This window comes from Colobus angolensis, unplaced genomic scaffold, assembly GCF_000951035.1.
Source record: "Colobus angolensis palliatus isolate OR3802 unplaced genomic scaffold, Cang.pa_1.0 Scaffold337, whole genome shotgun sequence".
Lineage (NCBI taxonomy): Eukaryota > Metazoa > Chordata > Mammalia > Primates > Cercopithecidae > Colobus > Colobus angolensis.
The window spans coordinates 1,888,394-1,894,567 of NW_012116677.1; positions in this window are offsets into that span (position 1 = coordinate 1,888,394).

A 6,174-nucleotide genomic window follows, 5' to 3' on the forward strand; every position below is an offset into this window, starting at 1 on the left:
AGGTTGAGAGATCGAGAGCAGCCTGGTCAACATAGTAAAATCCCATCTCTACCAAAAAAAAAAAAAAAGAAAAAGAAATGAGAACAAATTAGGGGCCCTAATTAGTGAGGTACGTCTTAGAATTTAACCATAGAAAGCTCTATGATTAAGTACTACTGTTGGTCAAAACTTGATTATATTGTTATAATGAGGAAGTTGACTTGTCCAAGGTCGTACATAAAATAAGTAGCAAATCTGAGATTAGAACATGGATTGTCTGCTCCCAAAATCCTCTATATACCAATTCATTGTAGACCGTAATTCATTTTTGTGCACTATTAATGTTCTAGGCATTGGAAGTCAAGTAATTAATTTCATAATGCTTTTCTTTTCTAGGGTATACTTTTTTATTAATCAGGTGTTTTTATTAATCCAATTAGTATTTGCTATATGGCCATCATGTGTCCCTTCATCTGATTTCTTTGAAGAATTAGTTGAAGGACTTTTCCCTAGAAGAAGTTAGTTTGTCAGTTACAACAAAATGCTAAGTAGCTACTTCACTCAATACAAATACTCTGTGGCTCTGTAATTTGACAAAGACATTCTAGTTTTCTGCAGTCTCTTTTGCTACTGCCTGTGTTTAAACTCTCTTGCTCACAAGACTTTAGACAATTTAAACAGGAACAAATGCCATCGTAAGGATGCTTCAAATTAGATGAGCAACAGTATTGTCAGGAAAAATGGTAACAATTAGATTATAGCACCTTGCTAACGTGCTGACATAATAGATTGATTTGGGGGCCTATCCAAATGATTATTATTATTATTTGTGTGTGTGTGTGGAGACGGAGTCTTTGTCGCCAGGCTGGAGTGCAGTGGTGCGATCTCAGCTCACTGCAACCTCCAACTCCCTGGTTCAAGCGATTATCCTGCCTTAGCCTCCTCAGTAGGTGGGATTACAGGCACGTGCCACCACGCCCAGTTAATTTTTGTATTTTTAGTAGAGATGGGGTTTCAGTGTGTTGAACGGGATGGTCTTGAACTCCTGACCTCTTGATCCGCCTCCCTTGGCCTCCCAAGGTGCTGGGATTACAGGTGTGAGCCACTGCGTCCAGCCATAAATTTATTTTTATAAGCCCATTATTCAAAATTGTTTTGGGATTATATGTGGGTTGTGTATTTTTTAAATTATAGCTGATACTGCGAGTTGACTATAACTTGGCTCTAAGTGTATGGTAAATGCTTTCTTTATATGCTCTTTGGTTGCAGTTTTATTAAGAGTGATAACATTGCTTTTTTCATATGCTCTTTGGTTGCAGTTTTATTAAGAGTAATAACATTGCTTTTAACTTTACATGCTCTTTTGGGTTTCTATTAAGAACAATTCCTTAATTAAAAATAAGTAGAGCTTCTTTTCCTTCTGTTCCTCAGATTTTACCTTTTTAATCTTTACAGGTGCTTCTTCCCCATTCTCTTTAAGTGTTGATGTTCTTCAGGGTTTGATCCTACCCCTGCAGTACTTCTCACATAGTATTCTCTTTCTGGGTAAACCAGATGCTTCTTTTTAGCCCATGTTGGCTACAGACATGTACTGTTTGTATATGTCATGGATTACTGCATATCTCTACTTGGATATCTCATAAACACTCAGATTCAGCATGTCCAAAATTGAACCCATCGCCCCCTCCTCAAGTCTACTTCAGTATTTCTTATTCACTCTATTGCTCCAATCAGAAACTTGGTTGTTTTCCTTGACTCCTTATTCTTCCTTGACCTCACAGCCTATTATCAGGATCTCTTAATTTAATGACTCAAGTAACTCTTCCTGCATTTTTTCTGTACCTACCACTGTAACTTTTGGTCATGCTAGCATTATGTCTTGCCTGGGCTTTTGCAACAAATTCCTAATAGGCCTCTTCACTTAGGAGAGTAATTTGGTTAACAACAACAACAACAAAACCCAAAACAATAATTTGGTTAATTACTGTTTCAGAGTAACCTTTCAGGCATGTAGGTTTGACCCTCTGATCACCTGGTGAAAACTTTGAAAGTGTTCTCTACTTCTGTTGCCCTTTGTATGAAGCCGAAGGCTAACATGGCTTATTATGGTGGACCCCGAACAAACTAACTTGCCTCTTCAGTCTCATTCTTACGCTTATTTGAAGCACACTATACTCCAGACAAGCTGAACTTCCTTGGAACACTCCACGTCTAACTAACCTGGCTAACTGCTGTATCTCCTTTTGATTCCTAGCCTAAGATGGGTCCCCTGCTTTATGAGTGGAGAGTCTCCTCTCTTTACTCTGTCAAAACACTCATTGTATTGTATTATATGTTTGTGTCTGGTTAGATCAAGTTCCTTTATATTCCCCATTGCCTAGGACATGCACTTGGCACACTTTATAAATTAACTATGTACTGAACCAGTGACTAAATGAACTTCCAGCTGCTCTTTCACTGCTCTGTCTATTGAAGTTTTGACATTCTAAAAAATTGACTTGTGTGGTTTCATCCTTCAGGCATCAAGAATATGACATGACAAGGTGTGTGTCATTGTTTTTAATGCGTGCTTGTAATTTTCTCTTTAATAACCTGTTTTGAATAGCAATATAGTCCCATGGCTAATTAAGTTCCAAAAGGATATATATATGTATGTATGTATATATCTATTAGTCTCCATTCTACCCCTACCCCACAGCAAGCTACCCAGTTCTTCTCCAAGAGACAAAAATATTACTAGCTTCTTATATTTGTAGAGAATTCTTTTTCATTTTGCAGGAAAATCTGTGCTTATATATCTCTACATGTAGTATAAATATGTGTAAATATGTACTTTTTCCTACAGATGTTATATTGTATGTACTGGAATGTAATTTACTTTCACTTAATAATAATGATATATTGGAGAACCTTTGAGTAGATAAATAATAGTCTCATTCTTTCTTGTACTGCATTTCATTAGTGAGTAAATACACTACAATTTATTTAACCAGTCTTTTACTGATGACATTTACATTTGTGCCTAATCTGTAGCTGCTACACAGCCAGTACTGTAGTATTTAATGGTCTTAAACTCTTGACATTTTATACATACATGAATATATCTGTAGGGGAAAATTCTAGAAGTAGAAGCACTGGGTCAGATAATTGTGTGTGTGTGATTTTGATAGATCTTGTTGACTTGTCTTCCATAGATATGAATTTACCTTACTATCTGCAAAAATGCCTGTTTGGTCATACTCTTGTCCACACAGTGTACATTACACTTTTGAAATACGCTGGCTTGGATTGTGAAGTTCAGGCTGTGCCTATAGAATTTTTTTTTAAGTGACCCTGTGAAGGATAACATGCTTAATTTATGAAGTGTTTGTGAGGTCCAGACATGTAATAGAAAACATCTAAGTTCTGATGTTTATCTATCATAGCCAATATAGAAAAATAAAAGATGTATCATATATTATGTCTATGAGAATAAAGTAATTTTTGTTAAAATTTTTTGAGAAATAAGCATTATAGTTTTACTTACTAAAATTATAACCTGAATTTATTTACTAAAACTAAAACCTAAAGAGTCCTTTAAGGTGTACAATTCAGTGATTTGTTTTTTTTTTAGTATGTTCATGAAGTTGTAAAATTATTACCACTGTCCAATTTCAGAACATTTTTATGATAAACCCTAAAAGAAACTCATACCCATTAGCAGTCACTCTGCATTCCCCTCTCATTCCAGCCTTTGGTATCTGCCGCTAATCAACTTTTTATCTTTGTAGATTTGTTTGTTTTGGACATTGAGTATAAACGAAACTGTACAATACATAGCCTTTAGTGTATAGCATCTTTCACTTAGCATAATCCATACTCAAGTTTGCCAGTATAGTAACTTGTTTTCAGTACTTTTTTTATAGTTGAATAATATTTCATTTCATCTATCCGTTAATCAATAGACATTTGGGTTTCCCATTTTTTGGCCATTATAAATACCATTCATATACAAGTTTTTGTGTGGACATAAAATAACTGAAAATTGTTTTCAGTTTTTGTAGGTTATACCTAGAAGTGGAATTGCTGGATCATATAGTAACTCTATACTTAACTTTTTGAGGAACTGCCATATTATTTTCCAAAGTGGCTGTATTATATTGCATTCGCACTAGTAATATTTGAGGGTTCCAATTTTCCACATCCTGGCCAAAACTTGTTATTTTCCATCTTTTTTATGGTGGGTATGAAGTGGGTCCTGGTGGGTATGAAGTGGCGTTTTGTTGTGATTTTGATTTGCATTTCCCTAATGATTAATGATGTTGAACATCTTTCCATGTGTTCATTTACCATTTGTTTTTTGTTTTGTTTTGTTTTTTTGTTTTTAAAGGATAGAGTTTTATTCTGTCACCCAGTCTGGAGTGCAATGGTGCGATGTCAGTTCACTGCAACCTCTGCCTCCTGGGCTCAACTGATCCTCTCACCTCAGCCTCCCAAGTAGCTGGGACTACGGTGCACACCACATCCGGCTAATTTTTATATTTTTTGTAGAGACAGGTTTCACCACATTTCCTAGGCTGCAGTGAGCTGTGTTCGTGCAGCTGCACTCCAGTCGGGTAACAGAGGGAGACCCTGTCTTAAAATTAGCCACATAAAGAATAAAATACCCAGGAATACAGCTAACCAAGGAGGATAAAGAGAGCCATACAATGAGAATCACAAAACATGGTGAAATAAATCAGGGATGATACAAACAGAAAAACATTCCATGATCGTGGATAGGAAGAATCAGTGTTGTTAAAATGGCCATACTGCCCAAAGCAATTTACAGATTCAGTGCTATTTCTATCAAACTACCAATGACATTCTTCACAGAATTAGAAAAATCTATTCTAAAATTCATATGAACCAAAAAAGAATCTAATAGCCAAAACAATCCTAAGCAAAAATAACAAAGCCAGAGGTATCACACTACCCCATTTCAAGCTTTACTGCAAAGTTGCAGTAACCGAAACAGCACGGTACTGATACAAAAACAGACACATAGACCAGTGGAACAAGATCGGGAACCCAGAAATAAAGCCACATACCTACAACCATCTGGTCTTCAGCAAAAACAAGCAATGGGGAAAGGACTCCTTATTCAGTAAACGGTGCTGGGGAGACTGGGTAGCCACATGCAGAAGATTGAAACTAGACCCCTTCCTTTCACCATACACAAAAATTAACTCAAAATGGATTAAAGACAAATGTAACACCTCAAACTATAAAACCCCTGGAGGAAAACCTGGCAAGTACCATTCTGGGCATTGGCCTTATCAAAGAAATGTATGACCAAGTCCCCAAAACAATTACAACAAAAATTTAAAAAAATGACAAATAGGAGCTAATTAAAGAGCTTCTGCACAACAAAAGAAACTGAGTAAACAGACAACCTACAGAATGGGAAAAAATATTTACAAACTATGCATATGACAAAGGTCTCATTTCCAGAATTTATAAGAAACAATTCAAGCAAAAAGCAAACAGTCCCATTAAAAAATGGGCAAAGGGACACACTTGCTTTCTTAAGTCGCCTGCTTATTCCTCTTCCAAGTTGTGCTTTCCTTCTTTTCTTTCCTTACTGTTGTAAAGCTTTTCTTTTTCTTTTTCTTTTTTTTTTTGAGACAGAGTCTCTGTCACCCAGGCTTGAAGCAATGGCATGATCTCGACTCACTGCAACCTCCACCTCCTGGGTTCAAGTGGTTCTCCTGCCTCAGCTTCCCGAGTAGCTGGGATTCCCGCCACTATGCCTGTCTAATTTTTGTATTTATAGTAGAGATGGAGTTTCACCGTGTTGGCCAGGCTGGTCTCAAACTCCTGACCTCAGGTGATCCACCTGCCTCGGCCTCCGAAAGCGCTGGGATTATAAGCATGAACTACCATGCCCAACTGTAAAGCTTTTTAATAAACTTTCATTCCTGCTCTGAAAGAAAAAAAAATGGGTAAGGGACATGAACAGATACTTCTCAAAAGAAGACAGACGTGGCCAACAAGTATATGAAAAAATACTCAACATCACTAATCATTTGAGAAATGTAAGTAAAAACTGCAACAAGACACCATCTCACACCAGTCAAAATGGCTATTATTAAAAAGTCAAGGCCGGGCGCGGTGGCTCAAGCCTGTAATCCCAGCACTTTGGGAGGCCGAGACGGGCGGATCACGAGGTCAGGA